Source organism: Mustela putorius, unplaced genomic scaffold (assembly GCF_011764305.1).
Source record: "Mustela putorius furo isolate JIRA1106 unplaced genomic scaffold, ASM1176430v1.1 tig00000508_pilon_pilon_pilon, whole genome shotgun sequence".
Lineage (NCBI taxonomy): Eukaryota > Metazoa > Chordata > Mammalia > Carnivora > Mustelidae > Mustela > Mustela putorius.
The window spans coordinates 23532501-23558615 of record NW_025421402.1 but is presented as its reverse complement, the minus strand read 5'-3'; the positions used below and the strand labels follow the sequence as shown (position 1 = coordinate 23558615).

The following is a 26115-nucleotide window of genomic DNA, read 5'->3' as shown; positions in this document are numbered from 1 at the left end:
TAGGCAATCAGGCAATAAATCGCTGAGCAATACAGAGTCCATCTTTTCGAGCTGTTCCTTCTCCTTGAGAATCTGCCAAGGTAGTTTGTTGTCTTTTCGTCTTCTGTCTCCAGAGAATCCAGCCGACTCCCACTTTTAGCCATGACCTCCATACTGATGACCTATAAACTATGTAGCAGTGGTTCTCCACAGAGGACAATTTTGTCCAGCTGGGGGACAGTTTTAATTGTCAGAACCGGGGGACATGGCTACTGGTAGCTAGTGGGGAGAGGCCAGAGAGGCTAATACACATGCTACAATGGATAGGATGGCCCCCGCAGCACAGAACTCTCTAGCCCCGAATGTTGATCATGACAAATTGGAAGACCCTGTAGGTTCCCTGGCTGAAGCTCCAGTTCTTGTTTCACCTGTGTCTGAGGTGGGCTTTACGATATTATGGCACTTCACAGCAATGCCCAACCTACTCTTCTTGTTTTCATCAATGATCGTAATGGGGGTTGCACTTCTGCAGTGACCTGGTTGTCTGCTGGAATGGCCTGTCCTGAGAGATCCAGGTCATGTTGCTTTTATCCACAGTCCTCTTCCCAGAGTTCTCGAAATACCTAGAGGATTGATTATAATCTTGCCATACTTCTCTGAGCTTCCTGCCTCTTTCTCCTGTAGCTTGTCTGTTTCACTCTCCATCAGTCTAGACATGATGGTCTCTGAGTAAATTTATCTTAAAAAGGACATTCACATCAGACATTCTTGGGTTTATCACCCTTTATTAGAGATTTCTGAGGAATCATGGAGGGAGCATCCCAGTGGCACAAGGTGGCCTTTTCCTTTCCTTTATGTCTGCCATCTCTGCTCGAATGCTATCCTTGGTTTACTCTCCAAGAATGCCAGGTTCTTCTCTCTCGTTGAGAAAAACAAAACAACAACAACAACAAAAACCCCCAAAACCAACTTTCTCCTTTTTGAAGTTTGGCATCCACTGATCCTTGAAGACCTGGTGAGGGTTAAGGATTTTGAGGCTTATCAACAGATTTTTTCAAAGTACTGTAGTGATATCTTTGAGATAATTTTTAGTATATAAGATTGCCTTGTTTTAAAACATTTGATATTTTTTACATTAATTTAAAACTTTAATGTTTTTGAAATGTTTTCTATTTGTGCAATAGAAAGTGTATTAACTAGGAGGTAGATTCAGTAACATAAAACAGGGGTAAAATCAGAGTGGCTTAAAGATTAGTTCCTCCACTCTTTTTTTCTTTTTCTTTTCTTTTCTTTCTTTCTTTTTTTTTTCCTTTTCCCTTTTTTTTTTTTTTTTTTTGAGAGAGAGAGAGAGTGTTGGCACAAGCAGCAGACAGAGACAATCTTAAGCAGGTATCATGCCCAGCACAGAGCCCAATATGGGGCTCAGTCTAATGACCCTGAGACCATGACCTGGTCTAAATTCAAAGTCAGGCACTTAACTGACTGCACCAGCAGACACCCTGAGTTCCCTCACTCTGGAATATCTGAGCCAGGATCCATTCTGGGAATAATAGGGGCCCAGAGTTCCTTGTTCTTTGCTCTGCCATTCCAAGGCCGTGGTTCTGGTCTGCAGGGTCCGTGATGGCCCCCTATGCCATCATGAGATGAGAAGAGAAACCAGAGGGCGTGGCCCTGACTGTGAGCCACAACCTGGACGTTGCCCCACACTTCCACTTCCGTCCCATCGGGATGAAATTAGTCATATGACCACTCGCAGGACAAGGGGATTGGAGCATGTGAGCTATATTCTGACTGGTCATGTGTAGCTAAAGATCAAGAAGGTTCCCCCTGGAAGAAGACAAGAATAGATAAACTGGGACAATTGACAACGTCTGCCTCAGAGGGAACGTGGCTTCGGGAAAAAGTACCAGGCTGAAAACAGTGGAGATATTGTGTCTTTACCCCTTTTTCTGTTCCTTCTTCTTTCTGGATTACTTATAACAGTTCTCCCTCCCCATTCCTGCTGCAACCCTACTTCAGACCCTCCTTATGCTGGAACTCCATGCATGCAGCCAGTTCCTGTGAGGATCCCCAAAGCCATTGTGCTGGGTCTCTTCCTGCACTGCTCCCGGGGACAAACCTTTATCCTGGCAATAAAGGGCCTTGGCCATTCCCTTCCTCTTTTCCAGCCTGAACTCCCTTTGCTAACATGTTTCTCTGTCCCCCTCCCCCTCCTCCTCCTCCGCCGCCTTTTCCTTCTCCTTCCTCTTTTTCTTCTTCTTCTTATTTTTAAAATTTTTATTTAAAATTTATTTTATTAAATTTAAATTGTTTTTTTATTAGTTTTTAATTTTAATTTAATTTTTTCCAGTGTTCCCAAATTCATTGTTTATGCACCACCCCCAGCGCTCCACCCCCAGCCCTCCATAGTACCCACCACCAGGCTCACCCAGCCCCCCCATCCCCCTCCCCTCCCAAACCCCCAGTTTGTTTCTCAGAGGCCACAGTCTCTCATGCTTCGTCTCCTCCTCCAATTTTTAGTTTTTAAGTTAACATACAGTGTAATAGTAGTTTTAGGTATATGATGTAGTAATACAACACTTCCACGCATCCGCCAGTGCCCATCATGACGTGTGTACCTTCATCCCCATAACATGTTTCCCTCATCCCTCCATATTTGTCTTTCTCTGACTGACTCGTTTTGCATAGCCTCATACTAGCTAACACGTGTTTCTTGAATACACCATCCTGGAGCTTGTCTCCCCCACCCCCACTTTTCCCATCATTCCAGACCACAGTGACACATCCCTTTTCCAAGTTCGAAACTGAGTAGAGGGTGCACCACGCAATTTCACACTTGATAATCAATGCACGTGGGTGTATGTGGTGTGATGTGCAGGTGTGTCTGTGTCGGGGGTTCCTTTGGAGGGATATGGGGAGTGAGCAGACGTGAATACGGAGAAAAGTACAAAGGCCCAGAATGTGAGAGTTTTGCTAAGAATCACTTTACCTATAGACTGAGGGGGCCTTATCAAGCACTCCTGAGGGCACCAAGAATTCAGACTGGAAGAAGGCTATTTAGCAAAGACTAATCCGACAAGCTGCTCTTTGATCTCGGTGAACACTTGCTTAGCTTGAGGAGGTGAATCCTAATGACAGTAGAAGCCCACGGCCAATAGGGGGCTTGACTTATATAGTAGTAGCAACATTAATGAAATGTCAGTTGGTTTGTTTTCCTATTTAGAAATACTTAAGAAAATAAATTATGACATTCTAGAATTCCAGAAGGGAATATTTATTAGCAGGCAGACTATGATTCCTCAGCCGTCCCAGGGGTGGGGGAAAAACTAGAGAAAGAATATAATAGGATGTAAAAAGGGAGAGAAGAAAAAGACTAGCTTCCTTCCTTCCTTCTTCTTCTCGTCCCTCTCCTAACAGAGGTAGGCTATGACCCCAGCCTTTCCAATGCATGGAGGAGTCCCACTGCCAGTTAGTATTAGGTCACTGATCTGCCTCCAGCCGGCTCAATTTTTGCTTCCCGTGCTGCAGTTATCCAGCCTTTATTTCATATAATCATGTGAGCGGGTCTCTACTTGAATCTAATCTGTAATCATCCTGTGATTGAGAAACAAGTATGGTGGTGGGGTGGGCCTGTCTGTGAGCAGAGCTTTTCTTATGAGGGACTCGGGAGCCTTCATCAGGTAGACGTTAGAAAGAACCAAGTGTAAGGTCAGAGGGGAGGGGCGCCCACCTTGTGTTCAAGGCCAGAGGGCTGGGCTTGGAGAGGAGGAATGGTCCTGGGAGGTGCAGAGTGCCAAGCCAGCCAAGCCACATCTGAGCAACCACACCTGAGCCTTAGAGTAGATTGGATATAGGGGAAGTATGGAAAGGGAGCTATTTGCCTAAAATCCCTGTGGGGCATGGGGAGCCCAAGGCCTCCGGAGCATTGGTGCCCCGACTTGTAGCAGTAACTTAGTGTGCTGCAGTGACTTTAGCATGATGAGGGGTGGTTCAGCCAGAGCCATTCCAGCACTCACTGGCAGCCCCGGTGGGAGGAGGCGCAGTAGAGGGTCATGGCGACCAGCAGTCACACTTGACATCAGCACTGGCAACCACAGAAGGCATTGCTTCTGATGCTGAGCAGGAAGGGTAGAAAATCATGAAGACCAAAGTAATCAAGATAACTGATTCACGCAGCAAATAGAAGACATGCCTGTGGGCCATGATTTCTGCAAAAATAGGGTTGGGTGGGTCTGTACACATGTAGTTAACCCTCAGATTATCTGGGTGAGAGACTCTGAATGGATAACTCTGGCCTTGGGAGAGACTTAAAGCCTCCAGCCTATTTCCTTCCACAGAGGAGGAATCTAAGACCCATGACAAGTTAAGGAACATGTTCAAGTTCAGAGGGAGAAACTAGACTGAATTCAGATCTTTTGACTGTTGGAAGGAAAGTCTCTTTAGGACAATAGCTTCCTTGTCAGATTTTCGTTGACTCATGTATCATTTTCAGATAACAGGGGTACTAAAGAAATTCTGGTTTAAAAAAGAAAAATAATCTCCAATTTGTTCTGTGAGGTATCAGCTGTACCCGTGGTCCTACCAGGTCATTGGCTGCCTCTAGCCCGGGCCTTGAGTAATGCTCTTAGACTTTGACTTAATGGTTCTTTCCCTCAGGGATCCTCAGCCCAGCTCCTGTTCCCAATCCTCCCGACATGAGTAGGCTTGCATGGGTCTCTGGTGGACACAATTAGGCACAAACAGAAATTACTTTAATTATCTGAGCTCCAGTTGTGGCTGGAAGGCGTGGGCACTGAAGAAAGATGGTTCTGGAGGAGAAAGTCTGTCTTGTCATGAGTTCTGACAGGAGGACACTGAGAGCAACTACCCCTGCACTGGAGGGTGGAGAACCTCAGCCATTTCTTCTGCAAAGGAGCGTGGATGGATGGTGGCCATTTTCTCCGTCCTTCTGCTTTTTCTCTGAGCGTCATTAGTTGTTCCTTCTAACATCCCATCTAGTTACCTTCTAATTCCTTGCTTACTTCCGAATCTGCAACAAGCCTTTTCAATGGAATGCATCCTCTTTATCTTTTTAGAATGACCAAGAGACTTAGGGTCTTCACTTGTAAAAAGCTTAAGGTTGTTAAGATGATTTAAAAATCGCAAAACAAAAACCTATGCCCTTGAAAAGGTCAGGCTGGAGAGACCGAATTTATACCTGCCATCAAAAGTAGCCTTGGTACATGGGATGCCTCGGTAGCTCAGTCAGTGAAGCCGCTGCCTTTGGTTCAGGTCATGATCCCAGGGTCCTGGGATCGAGTCCTGCATCGGGCTCTCTGCTCAGTGGGGAGCCTGCTTCTCTCTCTGCCTCTGCCTGCCACTTTGCCTGCTTGTGCTCTCTCTCTCTCTCTCTGAGACACATAAATAAAATCTTTAAAAAAAGTATCTTTGGTACAAACTAACATCTGGTGGGCACCATCTTGGAATCCGTTTCTAAAATGCTACGCTGGGCTTCCATGCAGTCTCTTTAATTTTTACACCACCTGTGTGTGACTTGTCATGTTTAAATAGATACGGAAATCAAGAATCTGAGAAATTGAAGGGTTTACCCAAGGTTACACATAGTGAATACGTCGTGGACCTAGAATTGAACTTCAGTTATCCATGGAGATCTTCCAGCACCCTGGAGTTACGGACATGAGAGCTGCAGACCACCAGTGTGACTGGAGATAATGAGGATGTGCGTCCTGGAAGAGGAGGATTTTGCACTGAGCTTTGATAGTTGCAAAGGTGACTATGACTACATTTCTCCAAGCACCTTTTATGTGCCTACCGGCCACATCATGTATGCTGCCTCATTGAGTTCTCATGATCTTGTGGAATTAAAAATCTTAATTCTCATTGTGGCGATTAAGAAACTGAAGGTTAGAGAGAGGTAGTGGACAGGGAATGTCACACACCTCCTGGGGATCAGAGCATGGGTTCCAACCCAGTCTGGCCTCCAAGTGCATGGCTCTCACAGAGGTGGCCAAGAGGAAAGCCAGGAATTTCAGGTGAGGGAACTCTCAGGAGTGTGAACTCCTGAGAGGAGAGAGGTCTTATATAAAAGACAAAAAGAGAAATGGATTAGATGAGACACTAATTTCAAAAGGGAGAAAGAAAAAAAGAGGCTGAGGCACAGGGAGAGGAAGTAGCTGGGTGGTCGTAAAGTTCAAGTGGAGGTGGCAGGTTTGATAGTCTTGGCCTCGGGAATCTGCCAGGTCTCAGGCAGTGCTGTGACAAGGAAGGAAGGGGTGCTAATGGATACTTTTATTCTCCATATATGAGACAGGAAAAAAGACAGTGATTGGAAACTTGGAACTGCCTGGGAGAGCATTGCTAATCTCTCCTAATTCATGACCACAGTGATGTTCGCATTTTTTGGAAACTGGCGACATGCCCAGCTCTGATCTAGGTGCTTTACATGTATTTATAGCTTGGATATTCCCAATTAGTTTACAAACTATTATTATCTTCATCCCCATTTTACAGAGCAGGAACCTGGGGTTCAGAGAGGCTGAGTAACTCCCCGAAGGGTAAATAACTGAGCGGCGGGGCCAGGATTCCTACGAGGTTTGGGTGACTTCTCAGCCCTCAAGTTTTACCCTATACCATGCTTTTTCTTACCATTCTCGCTATCACTTGGTGACAAGGGCACAGACTTCCGGAGCATTCTCAGTTCAGCTCAGGGCACTGGGAAAGAAGATGCAGTGGTGATTAATAGTCTCCGGTCCCAGGCATTGGGCCGTCCTGTGCCTATAGCACTAGATCAGGTATTAATTCTCTGCTGGGCTTTAGAAATGAGCATCTGACTCTGGATTTCAGCTCAGGTCATGATCTCAGGGTCATGAGATCAAGTCCTACGTCGGACTGAGCATGGAGCCTGGTTGGGATTCTCTCTCTCTCTCTCTTTCCTTCCCTCTGCCCCTCCCCAAACCAGCCCCCCAAGAACTTGTTCTTTCTATCTTTCTCTCTCAAAAAAAAAAAAAAGAAGAAAGAAAGAGAATCAACTAGTTCCTATGAGCCAAATGTTGTTGCATAATGGCAGAGACTTTAAAATAGATCAAAGAATAAATCTCAAACTTTTCCACTCTCCTAACAGCAGGGGAAGTGAATGGAAACCCCAGAGAGTTGAAAGATAGTAGGTCAAGAGCAAGACATTTCTTTGAAGTTTAATGCTTATGTTAAAAATTTGTGTAAAGTTTCCATTCCCACAAAACACATCTGTGTTTTAAAATTAAAATGTATTTAAAACTGGAGTGAGACACCATGATAATCCAATAATTTGTGAACTCCCTAGCCCTTAATTCTGAAGTCCACAAAATCTACGTGATATGACAATTTTCAACGAGTTCTCCATGTGGCCATGGGAGCAGTCCCTTCCAATCCCATGCTTTCTCTGTCATCAAAGGGACATAGCAGGTCATAATCAATTGCAGCTTCATGCACAGGACAATTACACAAATGCACACACTAGGTTTGCAACCACATAGAGTTCTTAGAACGTTCACAGGATGCCTGAATGCCGGTATAGTTCAGTGGTTAAGGATGGGTCTTTGGACTTAATGAGCAAGGATTCAAATTCCAGCTTTAACAAGAATAGCTGCGGCACCTTGAGGTAATTGTTTAGTCACTTAAGTCTCAGACTCAGAAAGGTTAAACATCTAAATATTTGTTATAGTATTTAGAACACCACTAGGCATATTATAAATGCTCAATAAATGGTAGCTTTAATTGTGGTTAATAATTTTCACATTGCTAGATTTATTTTTGAATCCAAATTCTAAATTTTAAAAATAAATAGTTAAAAGTTTTGCAAATGATTGTTGTCTTTTAAAAGGAAAATAACCTTTTAGGTCCTAGGAGGCGGGGCCTTTGAGAGGTGATTGACTCATGAGGACATAGCCTTTACGAATGAGATTAATGAGATTAGTGCCTTTATCAAAGAAGCTCTAGAAGGATGCCTGGGTGGCTCAGTCATTTAAGCATCTACCTTCAGCGTAGGTCATGATCTCAGGGTCCAGGGACAGACAGGGTCTTGGATTGGGCTCCCTACTCATCGGGAGAACTCACTTGTTCTCTCTATATCAAATAAATAAATAAATAATTAAAAAAAAAAGAAACTCTAGAGAGAACTGCGACCCCTTCCACCAGTGAGAGCACAATAAGTCACCAGCTGTGAACCAGGAGGAGGGCCTGCACCACAATGTGACCATGCAGACACCTTGATCTTGGACTTCCCAGCTTCCAGAGCTATAAGTTATAATTTTACAAGTCAAATAGTCTGTAGTACTTTTTAAAAAAGATTTTATTTATTTATTTGAGAGAGAGAGATATCGAGAGGGAGAAGCAGGCATTAGGCAGAGCAGGGGGCCTGACATGGGGCTTGAACTCAGGACCCGGGATCATGACCTGAGCCAAAGACAGATGCTTACCTGACTGAACTCCCCAGGTGCCCCTGTAGGTTTTTTTTTAAAACAGCTTTCTGAGAAATTTATTTTCAAGACCCTCAGGAGTAGAGAAACCTAGGGCCGGTTCCGAATCAAAGAATAGCTGTTGAGTAGAGGAGCTCATGCATAATACAGACACAGATCTCCTGATTGAATTAATGCCGCTTGGTGAGAAAAATATATGAAAACTTACTGGACTTTCTCAACCACTGTGCAATCAGAAAAACTGCAATGGTTGTTTGATGAATTAAAAAAAAAAGTTTCCAGAAGGAAACATGGATTCTATGCCTGCAGCCCTGGATATGGGGGACAGAATTGGCTTTGTATTTCTAACTGCGTTTGCATGTTGAGCCACATGAAACTGTCAGTATTTGGTCATCTGTGACCTAACAAATGTCAATTTCATATGTTCAATTGAATAACTTCTTATGAAGACATGAATCACAAGAGGGTTTTTTGTTTGTTTGTTTGTTTTGTTTTGTTTTTATTCCAGAACACTAAAAGTAATATGTGCTTGCCAAACAAGTGCTCTGGGTAATGTATACAAGTGTTAAGGGAGAGAACAGATTGGGGGCATGGCTGGGGTGCACTAGACATGCTTATGAGGGGCATGTAGTTTAGATAGTGGAAAGAGGACAGTCAGTTCAGGCAGAGGAAAGACCATGCTATGATCCTTGGAGGGAGGAAGAGTGAGAGTGTTTCCATTTTCTTGTAACTCAAGAATATTTAGGGAAGTCAGTGATATTAGGGAGGGCGGGAACCATATACTGGAGAGACTAGGGTACTCAGTTAAGGAATTGGAACTTCTTCTATCAGCAATGAGGAGCCATGAAAGTTTTCTAAGAAGGCAGTTCCAGGAACAAAGCAATATTTTAGGAAAATTCTTTTAGGTCTAATATCAGCATGTACTGAAGGGCCTAGAGCTCTTCAGTAGGTAGACACACAGGGCAGGACAGGGCTTGGGAAAAAAGAACGGAGATGCAGAAGACCTCAGAGACAGTGCTAATTCTTAAGGTCTGAGAGGGCTTAGAGGTCTGAGTGGCAGAAATTGAGAAGCAACATTGTCTTTCCACGTAGACTGCTCTTCCTCTGCTGTAATTGCAGGAAGAATCCAGGGTAGATGAGAACCACCAAAAGGGACTTGGGGGAGAATGCTGGATGCAGTGGGACTTTGAATACGGTGGGATTTGGGTGGGTGCAGAATAAAGAGGCTGAACTTTTGGGTGGGAGGGTTAGCAGCAGCAAAGACACAGAGGCCCGGAGCTGACAAAAGGGACACTTAGTAATTCTGGGGCTGAAGGGGCACCCCTCCGTCCTACATTTCTCTCCCCAAGTCTCCCTCCTTCCTCACCCCTTTGGATTCTTTTCTCCTTGTCCTGATGAGGTGACCATGTCAGTTTCCTTATCCCTTTGACACAAGGAGAAATTAGCTGATAAAGCAACGGTCTGATGAGGCAAAGGGAGCTCTCCTTGACCCAAATTTGAGAGACATCATTATCAACTACAGCCAGCTCATGCCCTCAAGGGAGATGAATCAGACCCTGCGGGCTGCAGGTGGCTTCCTGCAGCTCTTCCTACAGTATGCAGATTTGATTCCACAGGTGGGACTCAAAGAAAATCACTAATCTCCCCGATTCTTTCACAGTCACACACCAGATATATATTCGGGGAAATGTCATAAATATTAATATTCAGGACGTGTTCTTGAATATTCAATGAGTGGCAAAAAGATCTGCATACGTTCGTCAGGGAGTCCTCTGGAAAGGAGTCCTCTGGAACGGAGTCCTCTGCTCTTCTCGAGCTGCTTGTCCACAGGGCCGCCCAAGAGGACTGGGCGGTGGCGGAGGACGAGATGAGACGAGCTTTGCGGCGTGGGCTCCGGGGCTGATGTCCCACCCGCGCTGGATCTGCATGCATATCATCCGAGCCCTCCCTGCTGCACGGAACTTGGATGTGGCTTTGTGTTTACTTTATTCACAGTACCTGAGCTCCGGTACTTACAGAGTTTGAAGGACAGGTGGCCTCTGGAGACGTACAGATTCTCCTGCGTAGCCTCCAAAGTCAGGGTGAAGGGAAAAACATAGCTTTACGAATTATTTGGATGCTGAGATTCAACGTAGTTTTATATCCTTGAAAACCTCAAGTCATGTCACGGAAGGGATGCCAGCTGGTATTTGAATTGTGGTTGACAAATAGGGAAAGTGGATTAATATATTTAAATGTTAAAATTACACTCTCACCTTAAACATGTTAACATTAGCATTTATGACATTAAAGAAAATTTCCTATATAATCCCACTACCCATACTCTTAAAGTGTATTTTACTCCCTGATTTCTTTCAATACTTACTTAAATTGTATAGAAACTTTTTGCATGAATACCATTAGAACGCACATATGATTTTGCATTCTATTTTTTCTTTGCTTGATATTATTTGAGTTGGAGATTTATCTTAGACCTAATCACATCTCTCCCATTAGCAATATATATTCCTCTCCCTAAAAGGAAGCTCTTCTAGGATATACATTTTTTTTTTTCTGGCTTCATTGAGGTAAAATTGATAAATGAAAGTTATATATATTTCAGGTTTGCACTGTGCTATTTTGATATATGTCCATTGTGAAATGACCCTCACAGTAAAGCTAATGAACACGTCCATAGGATAGACATGTCCTACATGATGCAAACAAGCATTTTCCCCAACATTTCTGCATCAGCTTCTCACTCATAGAAGAGCTGGGATCTTTTTCAAGGTTGATGCTGGTCTTGGTCTTGTACTTGTAAGAAGAAAATAAACTTCATGACAAGAAATACTAGATCACGTCATATGCAGATTGTTCCTTTTATTAGATGGTGATATTGAGACAGGAGACAGTGAGATTATGCATCTTGGATCAAATTATACATTTGCATCTTAACAGGAATATAAATCAACTGCTAGTCCCTCAGCTAAATCTACTTTTAAGGAGAATAGTATTTCACAAATAGACTATATATATTTTGCTCTTTTCAACTCTACCATCTCTGGATTAACAAAACACTGCTCAGATCTCACCTTCCTTCCTGAGGTTTTATGTTTCTTAGGATTCTGTCTGGGGACAAACTGCTGGGGGTTATTGTACACTCAGCATGGTATGGCTGGTCTAAGAGGTGCCCAGATTCTGGTGAGTAACTGAGCCCAGAGAGGAGGTTTCATAACCTTGCTCTCTGTAGTCAAGCAGATGAAAAGAATGGCCACAGGAAGGTATCCTGCAACCCAGAATGCTCTACATCAGGGTTACATAGGTCAACTCCGACTTGGTAAAATCCTGCAGTGTATTTAGCAATCACCCATCAAGTGCTTATTGCATGCTTAACTTTCTATCTTTGAAAAGCTCAGAGACCCATGAGGGAGAAAACCGTACAAATGAATAATTATAGGTCAACGCATTAAGTGTTGTACTAGAAATGTCCCTGGGAGTGAGATGACCTGGTGGGCATGTGACAGAGCCACAGTAGCAAAGGGAATGTACTAGGTAGAAATGACCCAGACTTGAGTGACCGGGAGGATGGTGTTGCCTAAACAGATGTGGAATGTGAAGATGTAAGAGGAGAAGCAGGACGTCCTTGGTAGTGGGAGCAGTGTCTGGCATGACGGAAGGGCATCTCCGTGAAAATGGTCACGCCACCATTAGATGGATTGCTGTGCAAGACATAGGTCTTGACTGAAATTATAGATGTGCCAACAATCAGCAGGTGGGGGATAGTTGATGCTCTAGAAAGAGGGGAGAGCCCGAGGGGGAGTATATACAGAGTAGTAAGTGGCTGAGAAGGAATGCTTGGGAGAAACAGAGGAATAGGTGCGGTCTGGCCTCTCGAGGAAAAGTCTGATCTCTCAATCCAGGAAAGAAGCTGGGACCATGTTGCTGGACTCCTTCAGTTAGGATGGTACTTGGTGTGCGTGCATGCATGTGTCCGTATGTATGTGTGAATTTTATTCAAGGTAGTGGAGGAGGCGCTGAATACAACTACATTGAATTTTGTAAGTAGTAATCACCATTTAAATTTCCCCAAACGATTGTATTTTCTATGTAATTTGTCCCTTCTAAATATTACCAGGGCAAGAACCTACTCCAGAGAAAATTGTTGATTTTCAAGAGGTAAAATGGATCATTTTATCCTCAATTTCTTGTCTTCAACCACATTGTTCCTGATTCCCACCCCCCACCACCGTGGATGTTTACCAACAACACCTGTGGTAGAAATAAACATGATACTGTGTTATCCCAAGGTTTTGATATCTACTTCTGCCTCTGCATGTGAATTCTTCACACTCATGAATTGTGTTAGAGGGTGACCTGGTCACAGTGAATGCCTTGTCCTCTACAGTGAGCTGGCATGCCATCTTACTTTGTCAGAGTCCCGTGAACACTCAGTCCCATGGCATTCGTTCATTCCCCAAGCATCTCTTGAATATCCACTCTGTGTGTACATACGTGTGTGTACACGTGTCTGTGCTATCCTCTCAAACTGACTTAGTAGAGCTGTGAGGATGGTCAGTAAGTGTCTGAGTTTATCAATTATTGTTATCATTATTGGTTATCATAGGTAGTACCATAATTCCATCTCAAGACTCTTTTCCTAACATTCCTTCTAATAGATAGGGTTAGCATCCTAATATAGGAATTGGAAAGATGACACTATGGACTATCTCCACCATCCCACACCACCACCATCACCACTATCAGTACCACCACCAACAACACAAGCTACCATTTGTTGAATACTCCTATGGGCCAAGCACTTTGCAGATACTTTGCCCACATTATCCTATTTATATTTCACTTGACATATAAAGAAACCAAGACCGAAAGTTTAAATAATTCATGAGAAGTCCTACCTATTATTTGTGGCATAATGGGGGTAATGAAATGACATGGGTGTCTTAATAAGGTCTACTGAGCAGTCGTGGAATGTGGAAGCAGACTGAGCTCAGGATGAAGTCATGAAATTTCAGAGTGAAAAAAAAAACATACGCGACAACAAATATTTGTGCAATGCTGAAGAGGGCGTGGTTCTAGAGAGGATATTGTGAGGATAAAGCTCTTGTCCTCCCTTTCTTGGAGACTGCTATTCTCTAACCCTATATGTCCTGTCCATATGGTGAGTGTTTGCAGATGGTGCTAAAACTCATTTCAGCTTCTAAAGGCTATTTTTCTGTGGATTGGCTTGCCTCAGGTCACACAGCTAGAGGATGACATTACAGTGAAATGTTTTCCCTTGACTTTTATTATCAAAATGTCCCACATATAGCTAGAGATGAAAAGACAGCGAAATGAATGCAACACAACAAAATGCCGTGAGGGAAAGAATGAGTAAATAAATGGTTTTCAACCGTCATTACTGTTTCCGGGCTAAAGCAGAAGCAAAGCAAAATTATAATAGGAACGCAATGAGCTGCACTTTATTTTTCAAGGGATATTGATTTCAAATGTTCCTGTTCCCAGTTCTTTGGGCAATTGCTGTTTTTGAGTGTCCCAATTGACCACCTTTGTCACCTGGCCACCAAAAGGCTTAAAGGAATCTCGAATGCTTCCATCAAGCACAGCGCTGCCCTCATGGTGACAAAGGGGCAATTTTAGCACTTGTTTTAACCTTTCTTCTGATTGAAGTAGGTGCTCGAAAGGCTGGGAGGACAAAAGTAATTGCTTTAGATTTTTCAGCACAGACTGTTACTACGTAGGGGAACGTTGACTGTGTTTATGGGATACAGAATGATCCCAAGCCCCTGGAATTGCTTAATTGACGGCTCTTCTCTGAAATCACCTACGAGGAATCTCTGCCATCACGGCATCTTAAATATTCCTTAAAGAGGTCGTGCTCATCAGGAGATCCCCTATGTTCACGCTTTCTCAGATGATTGTCCCTAGGGCACCTTTCCCTCTCCTCACGTATTTTTTATTATAGGCTTTGACTTTCTTATTTCTGGGAAAGAGATTGCATGGTCTAAATCTGGGGCAGTTTTACATGACTGGCATTATATTACTTAGTCTCTGGTGCCATTAGGTGCTCACTGTGTAACCCTCCTGGTGTGCTAAGTTGGATACTGGGTCTAATTGGATGAGAGAAAGAGAATATGTTGTGTATTTGCGACTACTGTGGGCTGGAAGTGACCTTGATAATTTTTTCCAACTCTTCTCAGGAGGCTCTGTGGGCTGCCTTCTCCCTCCTGTCTCCCTGGTTCCAGGCTGCACTTTCCATCTGTACCTCCAGAATCCTTTACCAGAACTTCAGTCTTGTGCCCTGCAGGCAGACCTCCATCGGCAGCCTGACCCTCTGGCTTTTGCTTCCACTAGTGGGAAGCCCTGGCAGGAGATCCAGGGGCAGGAGGTGAGAAGGATCGGGATATTTTTCTTCTGACCCACTTCCCCAACACCTTCGGTGGACTGGTTTATCCCTTCACGGAGGGCTGCAGGCCTTCCCTTGTTCCACCAACAGAGTTCTAGGGGCCACACCTTCCCCTTGCTCTTTCGCTTGGGAAATGTATGGCTTTCCATCCTCTCTGAATTCTGCCACATTTTAATGTAAAGTTCCCTTATCTAACTTCCTTAACCCACCCCTTTTTGAGGATGCCATCTATTTCTACTGAGACCCTGACTGATACAGATATAGAGGAGAAGAAGGGTCAGCAAAGTGTGCCCCAGATCACCTAATGGTCTCAATCTCTCTCCTCCAGCTACATCCTGTTGGCTGAAGGCTGTGCCTAAAGCACAGCGTTTACAAAGACTGACATACGATGGGGCAGGGTCACCTTCATGAGTACACAATCTCACAGAGCCTGGCACTCAGAGGGCCCTGGACTGGGTTAAATGCTCTGCTGTTACCATTTTGAAATTCTTTAGCAAGTTTTGAATGAGAGGTCCTGCATTTTCATAGTGCTCTGTGGAATAGGTAGCCAGTCCAGCATGGGAGTGTAGAATGGAGGAGGAGACAACTTCTTAACTATTCTTCTGATCCAAGGGAAGTGCTTCACATTTTCTTTCTTATCTCTCACCCAAGGCAGAAGACACTAATCTGATTCTAAGGTTGTTCCTGGAAAACACTCTTGGGAAGAGGTACCAGGGGTCGGGCACTGGGTTTTCTTCTCTGCTTCCCCTGCTCCCTGCCCCAGCTGCTCTTAACCTAAGAACCAGGTCTGTCTGTCTGTCTCTCTGCATTTTCTTCTTCAACATGCCCTTTACATTTTTTTCCCCCCATAGTGCCAAGACTATAAGAGAAAAGCCTGGCATTTAAAGCTCTCTCCCTTTTATTCCTTCAGTAATCTCAGGCACTCCCTTCTCCTTGGCCTCCTATAGTTGCTGCTAATTGGAAATCTGGGTTTGGGTTCAGAAGAGGAGGAGGCCTTTCAAACCCATCTTTATGCTTTGAACTTTGGTCCATTATCAGAACTATGATTTGGAGGTATAGCCCTGCTAATAAGTTGGTACTTTGATTTTCTTTGCTGTTGTTTCCTGTGAGTTCTAGAATAGAGTAGGGAAAAGAATGACTAATTAACAAATGGAGCAAAATGTGGAAATTCTCTCTCCTCTACTTCTCATTTCCACTTGAACATTTGGGCATACATCCTTCCAAACTGTCCCTCCACTAACATTCATATACATGCGTTTAAATACGCATTTAAAAAATGGAACTTTTAGGTCTACACTGCACATTTCCTAACTATACCATACTTTCCAGTCTTTGAACATTATGCAGTTTTGGGGGAGAATTTCATGGCGTATTCTACCAGCATGCTGACTCACTCTTCAGCTGTGCACATTGGGTTAGTCAGCCAATTACGAAGCTCAGTTTAATACTTCAGTTCTTAACCTGTTCATTTCTAAGATCTCTATAGTTGACTTTTTTAGAAAAAGAATCTACTTTTATAAAAAAAATTACCCTTTCAAGTATGTAGTTAATGAGTTTTGAAAAATGTGAAGTGTTTTTGTTACCATCACTGCGATCATGATATAGAATGTTTTCATGACCCCAGAAAGGTCCCTCACACTTCTTGGCAATCAGCCCCCTCTTTCCAACCCCTGGTCCCTGGCAATCACCAATAATGCTTTTTGTCACTAGAGTCTTGCCTTTTTTAGAATTTTTTTTTTATAAGCAATCATATAGTATGAAACATTTTAAGACTGTTTTTTTTTTCCCACTTAACAAAATACTCCTAGGATTCATCCCTTTTATTGTGTTATTGAAATGGCTTACTCATTTTATTGCTGACTAGTGTTCTAATGGTGGATGTACCCCCGTTTGTTTATCCACCTGCCAACTGATGGTTTTCTGGGTTGTTTCCAGTTTTTGGCATGAACATTTGTGACTTGTCGATGGCTACTCTTGTTCTATAGTGGCCAAATGAGCAGTAGTGAAAGAGAGATCATCTGGCTTTCAAATCCCATAACATATACTATCTGGCCCATTATAGAAGGTTTGCCAACCCTCCTGTAGAGTATATTTAAAACAGCTGTTGTAATGTCCATCAATTCCATTGATTCTGTCATTAAGGATATTCCCCCCTCCCCATTGATTAATTTTCTTCTGCTTATGGTCACATTTTCTTGCTCTTTTCTTGCCTGGTAAGTTTTTACCTGACATTGGGAATTTTATTTCATCATGTGCTGAAGCTGTGCTGTATTCTTTTTTAAGTAGAGTTGGAAGGCATTATGACATTTGGTTAAGTTACTTGGGATCAGTTGAATCATTTTGAAGTTACTTTTTTTTGTTGTTGTTGAAGTTACTTTTAATTTTTGTTAAGGCATGCCCAGAGTTGCCTTTGATCTAGGGAGAATTTCACATCATGACTGAAGCCACAATCTTCTGAGGGCTTTGCCTGAGGCCGCTTGTATTGTGAGGTCATTTAACTCTGCTTTTGAGGACATGAATGAATCCCTGCCCTATATAAGGTGTGGAAATTGTCCAGCTGTACTTTTTCATTGTCTTTTTCTTAATCTTGGGAAGTTTCCTTTCACTCATACATAGATCAGTACTTATCCAAAGTTTCAAGGGGATTTTTCTACCAAGATCTCTTTCCATGCATCTTTCTTCTTTTGGAGATTCCATTCCATCACATCTCATTGACTTGGCCTCCTTGGACTCTCATCTCTGGCTCTTTGTTTGGGTTTCTCCTTTCTGTGTGGCAATCTGGAAAATCCTCTAGTTGGTCTTCTGTCTCGTAGAGATACAAGATCTGCTTTGCCTACTCTCCAGTGTCTCAAGACTGCTATTTCATATATTCTGTCCCATTTGCTATTGTATTGTGTGAAGGATAAGTCCAGTCCTTCTTTCTCCAACATGGCCAGAAGTGGAATTCTAGCGTTAGCCTTCCTTGTTGCTCAGTTCTCCCTTTATTTGCTTGGCTTTATCTTTCATACAACAGTGGACAGCTCTGGATTTCATTCTTTCCAACAGTCTAAACCCAGTAGAAATTCTTTCTAAAGCTCCATTCGAATTTGCCTCATGTGATTGATATCCCCACTTTTATGTCATCTGTTCCATCTCTAGTATTGTGTTTTAAAACATTTCTCACTTAATGATCTAATCTGCTAACTCCCCTCTTTAACTCTACTTAGCCTTCTTTCCTTTTTAAACTATTAATCTCCAATTTCTTTGAAGTTGATTTGTTATGAATATAAAATCCTGCCAAAGCTCTCTGAAGATAGTTACCTTTCTTCTGATGATGGCTTTGTCTTGTTTTATTTATTCTGCCTCTTTAAGTATTTAGTTCCTCAATTTGAGGAACATTTTGTCTCTTCAATGATTTTAGTTTCTTTAGGTGTTTTGTAATAGTTGATTGCTCATTTTTGTACTAGGTAATTCCTGTGTAATTGGAGGGGGGTGTCATTCCTTTCTGAGTAGCATGAGATGGATTTTTCACAAACAAGGAGGGTTCTTTGACTTGACTAAGGGGTGCAGATGGCAGCTGGATGGGCAATAGCAACAAATATCAACCTCACTATCTGATTATTTTCTAATGAGTCTATCATTTGCCACCAAATCATTTGATTTTGTACTTTTCGTTCCGAAAGACCCTATGCTACTTTTTACCTTCTCAGCATTGTTCTTGATCATTCTCTCACATAAAGGGCCATTATTCTTTCTTTCTACTTGTGAAAATTCTTCTTTCCTGGTGTGAAGATGTTTATCAAATCTTGTGTTTCTCACAGACTTTTGAATCACATAGAAAATAGAAATATTCAAGTGAATGAAGCATACCAAATGTAAGTAAAAAGCAAGACACATTCCTTTGGGAAATGGCTGTTAAAAAAACAAAACAACACAACACAAAACACAAACAAAAAAAAAACCCCTTCCAGTCTGAATATGCTAAAGTGAAGCAAGGAAATTCAGTCCTTCAATATTTAAAAATCTGTTTTTCCTCAAATATCATTGCACAAAATTGGAAGTGAAGGACTAAAAGGTGAGGAGAAGGAAGGGAGAGAGAGGGAGCATATATCATTAACACCAAAAGTAAAACTGTACAATCTTAAGCATTTTATTGTAGACCAGGATCAGAATCTAGGACACCAAACGTTGGTGTAAGAAATTCACCATTCTGCAGAAGCTGGAAGAGGTGTACTGCTGCCTGAAGACCAGCGAGGAGCAATTCACTGCCTTGGAACAATTGCCCTTCCCACTCCAAATCCTGGTTTCTGCACCATGCCTCCATGGAGAGGGCTGCTCAGTCCATCATCCAGCCAACCTCCAGGGCCTCTATGTCCTCACTGGCAGTTGTTTTGATGGTCTTCTTCCTAGGTCTTCTCTTCCACATTCAGATGGAACTCACCTTTGAACATGATGGGCCTGTGGCTAAGGGGCTTATAATCATCGAATATAACAAACCCCAAGCTGGGTAATTTCCTGCCACTGTTAATGCAGAGTCCTACCACATTCCTATAACTTTGAAAAAATAATCTTGAAGTTTCAATTTGTCCACCCACAGGGCAGGTTGGTGACTATCAGGGTGTTTTACTATTCTTTGGTGTTCAGCATCACCTTGTCTACCGGCCTCATGGATGGGTCTAGGGCCCCTCTGGGGAGGAATATTAGCTTGTTGTTCTCACATTCTTTGATCCTTCTGAGGCCTCAGCAGTGGAATTTGAGGTTCAGACTTAGACTCCATTCAAGACTATGAAGCTGGTACTTGAACAACATGAAGTGGTATCCCAGTAACTGGAATAGCTCCATTGGATGGAAGGTCACCAATTCCCAAGAAAATGTCCTTAAGTTTTCCTGTATGGTCTGATCTATGTTCATAGGTGTTGGGGAAGAACTCTTCTGCGTATCCTCAGGAGTAGTTTCTTCTAATACTGGCTCAGATTTTCCTGTTGGATTTCAAAGATAGGTTCTTGCTCTGGTTCTGGCTCAGCAACAGGTTCCTCTAAATGTTCTTCCAAGTCATTGCTGACAGTCTGATCATAGAAAGTTCCAGAATCATCAAGTACGACCTCAGGTGTCTTCTGTCTTTCTTCAGGTTTCTCTCCCTCTTCCTCAGATTTCTCCTGAGGCTCAGTGACAAAGCCATCAAAGACCTCATCTTGGTATCTGGAGATATGAATGTAGAACTTATTTGCAACAGAGCCCTTAGGACCAAGGGCAAATGTCTTCATGAATCTCCTAAAAAGCTGGTTGTTATTAGAGAGCAACCCCATTACCTGGACACCATCATTCTGAGATGGCATGAGGATTACACCTCTTAGTGTGACAATTGGGAAAGTTTTGTGACATCATTTTCTTATGAATTTCTTTCTGTCCATAAACTGCATCTGCTGACTTTCCATTTGAATCCAACCCCCCACGGACATAAGAAGAGTTCTTTCCATAAAATCTGCGAGGCATGTCTGGGGCCTGGTTTAGCGATGTATAATACTTCCTCACAAGTTCCTGCCCCACCCACAGGGGACTAGGTTTCTCTATAACTATTGCTTTGGTCAATTCAACCTGCACAGCTGAATGGGAGTGGAACAAGCTTTGCTCCACAGCATGGCAGAAGACAAAATCCCCTCACATAGCTGTGTCCACCTCTAATTGTGAAAATTCTATACAAACTTCAGGCCTAGTACAAGACTCATTTCTTTAAAAAAAAAAAAAAAAAGTCCAACTACTTTATCTCTCTAGTTAAAATGGCTCTTTTGGTGAATGGTGATTACAAATGTGACTTCCAGGTTATTTCAGTTATAATAATTGCTACCATTCAGGAGGCTTCTGTTATGTGTTAAAGCCCTATAGCGAATATGGCATGTGTATGACATGATTTAAACCTTATGTAATGGGGTGGGTGTTATTTTTCTGTTTTGCAAAAGAAGGAACTACCTTTTAGAGCAGGACGTCATCCAGCTCAGAGCTGGATGGTCACTCGAGCTGCTTGCCCATACCATGCTCTTGCAGTTCTTCCTGCTCCCCCCATATCCCTGAACCCCATACGTGTGGACTCTGCCAGGACTCTAAATCCAAAGACGGATTTTACCGTCAGCATGGCAATCTCAAGGTTTAGAGAAAATAAACATAGCTTTCTTCCTCCACTTACAAATAAGATCAAAGATACCTAAGTTAAGAGGACAAATTATCTGAGGTTTTCATACCTCGTTGGGAAGAGCACTGTATCAGAATTGTAACTCTGGGTTTGGAGCTCTTTGGTCCTGCTCTTCCTTATCAGTATGACTTTCTCCTTTGGCTGGCAAGAATATCGTTGAGCAAGTTAATGTTCAGAACACATGAGTTTAAAGGAATTTTTCACCTCAGCCAAGATTTCTTTAGACTGAACATCTGAATTTGGAGCTCAGTAAAAAGCACAAGGAGAGATAGTTGGCTTAGGTACATTTCCAGTGAGTCAAAAGGGCTATAAAAAAATAGAAGGATAAAGATAATTGTGCTGTGCACGTCAGAGGTAAAGCCAGAGGAAGCCCAGGCCAATATGATATTGTCTAGTTAGCTAGCTTGCCCTGCGGACACCTGAAAGCCCTCCCTTATGGCAAGAGGCTTTATATACTGCTGTCCACAAGCCAAAACAAGGGTCCAGTGCTAAACCAGATGCCATTTCTCCCATACCATGTCTTCCTGGTGAACTGAATTCCTAAGTTAATCAGAGAATGTTGACAAAAAATAGAACTACAAAGGAAAAAAAAAAAAACAGAACACACAAAATGCTACTAATTGAAGTATTCTTAGAGTATTTTCTAGTGTACCAGAACACTTGAATATATTTTCAAATTTATTCTTTCCAACTCTGCGATGTAAGAATTATTTTATTATATTGGAATATATATTAAATTGGGTTTGTTCTACGATGATGGAATTGAAGCATTTGATGTGCCCCCACTTAATTTCCCATTGGAAATTGCAGGATTGGGATTTAAACCCAATTCCAACTTGCATCCCTTCCTCAACACACACACACACACACACACACACGCTAACATGCTCACACACATGCACACCACTGTTTCAGTCAATGTTTAACCTAGGACTATCTCTAGGAAAAATGATAAAGCAAAAATTTGATACTTCAACCAATAATTATTAAATTCCAATATGTGCTATGTACTGTTTGAGATGCTTAGGACAAAACAATGAAAAAAAGCAACAAAAACATCTGCCTCTTGAAACTTATATTCTAGTGGGTTGAGGTAGACAATAAAGATGAAAAAAGTAGATAAGAAAATTATAAAGTATGATAGGAGACAGTAAGGGCTATGGCGTAAACAAAGAGGCAGATCAGGATGAAGGAAATTAGGATTTATGAGGGCAGAGAAGACTACAGTATTAATGAGGATGGTTGGGGTGTCAGGGGGTGGGGGAGATTTTTAGGAGAGACTAAAAGTGTCCTTGACATTGATGCCAAGGTTTGAAGGATGTGAATATCTGGGAAATCGTCTTCCAGGAAACTGCTAGAGCACAGATGCTAACATGTGAACATGCCTGACATGTTTGAAGAACAGGAAGGTGGCCGGATGGGAGTACAGGAGAGAGACAGTAGTAAAAGGTGAGGTCATAGGTAATGGGGACGTGTGGAGCCTCATAGATCATTACATTATGAGGACTTTGATTGTCTTCTGAGTAAGGTAGAAAGCCAGGTGAGGGCTTTGAGTAGAGACATGACAGGGTATGATTTATATTCAGAGGATTATTTGCACTGTTCTGTTGGGAATAAATTTAGGATAAGAGTGGAAGCAGGGAGAACAGTTGGGAGGCTGTTGCAGTGTATTTGTTTCCTAGAACTGCTGTAACAAAACATCACAAACTGGCTGGCTTAACACAACAGATACTTTCTTCTCCCACAGGTCAGAATGCTGGAGGTCTAAAATCAAGCTGCTGGCTGGATCATATTCTGTATGTAGCCACTAGGGTAGGATCCTTTGTGTGTCTTCCAGCATCTGGTAGCTCCAGGTCTGTGGCTTGTGGATGTGTGACGCCATCTCTACCTCCATTTTCACATGGCTGTCCTCTCTATGTGTCTCCATGTTACCTTCTCTCTGGGTATGTCTGTCTAATCCTATCAAATTAAGCTCCCTCCTGAATGGCTTTTTCTTAACTTGATTACACCTACAATGACCCTATTTCCAAATAAAGTCACATTCAGAGGTACTGGGGGTTAGGACTTTAACTTTTTTGTGTGTGTCAGGAGTGGAGTTCAACTTGTAACATGCAGTCATCTGGGGATGAAATGATGGATGCTTAGAATAGGGTAATATCAGGGGGACTGGTGGGCAGTGGTTAGATTATAGATGCATTTTGAAGGTAGATCACACAGAAACAGATGCTAGATCAGGTGTGACGTAAGCGAGAAAAGCCAAAGATGGCTCCTGGAAATCTTGCTGAGCAGCTGGAAGAGTAGGGATATCTGAGAGTGAAAAACATTTTTGGAGGAGTGTCGATATTAGAATTTTAGTTTTTGATACATTGAGTTTGGGATATTTACTTAGAAAAATGAAGTGGTGTTGAGTGGGAAGCTGAATATATGGGTCTGAACTTCAGGTGAGAGACCGAGATTAAAGGTAGAAAGGTTTAAATTTGTCAGTCTTTGGCAAACAGAAGAAATTTAAAGCCCAGTGAGTGATTGAGATCGCCCAGGAAGTGAGCATCACTAGAAAAGATGACCCCTGTCGGAGCCCTGGGTCACTCTCACATGGAGTTGTGGGTAGAAGAAGAACCCATGAGAGACAGGGGAGGAGGAATCAAAAAGGCAGGAGGAAACCAAGACAGTGGGCATCCTGTGAGCCTGGTGAAGAAAGTGCAGCCAAGGATGGGAGTGGTCAGCTCTGTTCAAAGCTGAGTGTAGTTGAGGTGACACAAGGGCTGAGAATTAATCATTAAGTTTAGATAGAGAGAAGTTTTCATGACTTTGACAAGAATTGTTAGGGAGGGGGGTTGAGGAAAACCCTTTTAGAATGGGCTCAAGGAAGAATGAAAAGAGAGGCTTTGGAGACCGCAAGTTTGGACAGTGTTTTGGAGGACTGGGATGGTGGCATATAAGGACAATGGAGTCAAGGCAGGTTTTCTTCTCCTTGTTTACAGGTCAGAAACACAAACACATGGTTGTGTATTGATAGGAAGACCAGGGGAAGTTGATCTCACCTTCTCTGTGATTGTCTCTCTGTTCTCCTGACACTTCCGCATTCCCTCATCCTCATGCATCCATGCTCCTGTTTGTATCTCTTAGGGTCACTGTCCAGGAGGAAGGTCCTATGGTTTGGACAACATCCCACCTTCTTTTTTTTTTTTTTTTTTTTGGTTTCCGTTTCTTCTGAGCATCTCTTTATAAAATAGTATCATTATATGGGAGCAACCTAAGTGCTCACTGGTGGATTGATGGATATAGAAGATACACACACACATATACACACAATGGAATATTATTCCGTCATAAAAAGAATGAAATCTTGCCATTTGTGACAACATGCATGGACCTAGAGGCTGTTATGCTAAGTCAAATTAGACAGAGAAAAACAAACATGATTTTAGTTATAAGTGGCATCTATAAAACAAATGGACAAACAAACAACAAAGAGAGAAAGAGATTCATAAATACAGAGAACAAACTGGCAGTTGCCAGAGGGGAGAGAATTAGGGAGGGGACAGGAGACTTAGGTGAAGGAAATGATAGGTACTAACTTTCAGTTATATAGTAAATTAAGGCACAGGGATGAAAAGTACAGCATAGGGAATATAGTCAGTGGTATAATAGCATTATATGGAGTGAGATGGTAGCTCCACTTGTGGTAAGCATTGCGTAATGTATAGAATCCTCACGTCATAATGTTGTGCACCTGAAGCTGACATAACAATCTATGTCAACTGTACTTCACCTAAAAATAGAAAGTAAGGAAGAAAAAAAGAAAATACAAGAACAAAATTAATACAGGAATGGAGAAAAAAATAAGAACGTATTTTGTTCAATTTTATGAAAATAATCTTGAAACCTTGGATTAAGTGAAGAATAAAATAAGATGAAATAGCATCATAAGATGATTTCTCTGCCTCCTTCAAAGTGTTTAGGGAATGACTGACATCAAATCATGAAGGTGACAGTGTTTTGCATGCTTGGAAACCATACACCTATTTAGTTCATTTTTCAAATATGATTTTAAAACATCGATCCAAAGCATCCAGTGTCTACATCAGACAGGAGTTCTCTCCTCTCTCCCCCATGGCCTTTGCCTTAATCAGGCCTTCCACTGCTCTCACCTGGTCGACTTAAACAGGTGAATTTCCAAATGGTCATCTTTCGCCCAGATGCCTCCTTCTACCCCATCCGGGCACTACCATCAGAATCCCCTTTCTGGGGCACCTGGGTGGCTCAGTGGTTTAAAGCCTCTGACCTGCTCAGGTTGTGCTCCCAGGGTCCTGGGATTGAGCCCCACGTGGGGCTCTCTGCTCAGCAGGAAACCTGCTTCCCTTCCTCTCTCTCTGCCTGCCTTTCTGCCTACTTGTGATCTCTGTCTTTCAAATGAATGAGTGAAATCTTAAAAAAAAAAAAAAAAAAAAAAAAGAATCCCCTTTCTAACATGCAAAGCTAATCCAGGCCTTCTGCTCAAAACCTTTTGTTGGCTTGAGCTGTTCCAAAGTACCCATTATCCTCCAAATAGGTCCTTCTGCATCTCTTTGTCTTTGTTTATAGGTTTTCTCTGGACTGCCTTTCCCTCATTCTTCTGTACCTGGAATGAGTTCATCTTCATCCTTCAATACCAAATTCTTCTGTACCTGGAATGAGTTCATCTTCATCCTTCAATACCAAATTCTAGTGACCCCTTATCCATCAGGACTTTTCTGACTCCTCCACCCAACTGTGGGCTGAATTCATTGCTCTTGCCTCTGGGCTTCCAAAAGATTTTATAAATTACATTCCAATATATGTTCTTCAAGTATATATCTGGTTTTCCCTTAGATGGTGCTATCTATGAAGATAGAGATTGTGACTGATGCTTTTTGCTTTCACACAAGCCAGTTACACTTCCTGGCACACAGTAGGAGGATTTAACAAAGTGTGTCCCATGGATGCTTCTCATAGCTTGCCTTGGCTCTGTACAGTGTACCCATCTCACCAGGCTGGTGGACATTGTGGAGACTTCTCTTCCGCTCACTGAGTGCTCCTTCCCTGGAAGGTTTAGTATATATACAGGGTCCTTCTCTGCTAACAGAGACATCCCC

At 42.5% G+C, this 26115-nt stretch overlaps 1 pseudogene; it reads right to left on the bottom strand.

Annotated features, from left to right (window-relative positions):
• Nucleotides 1–19076: 19076 nt before the first annotated feature.
• LOC101689390 lies at nucleotides 19077–25189 on the bottom strand (annotated as a pseudogene).
• Between the last annotated feature and the right edge of the window lie 926 nt (nucleotides 25190–26115).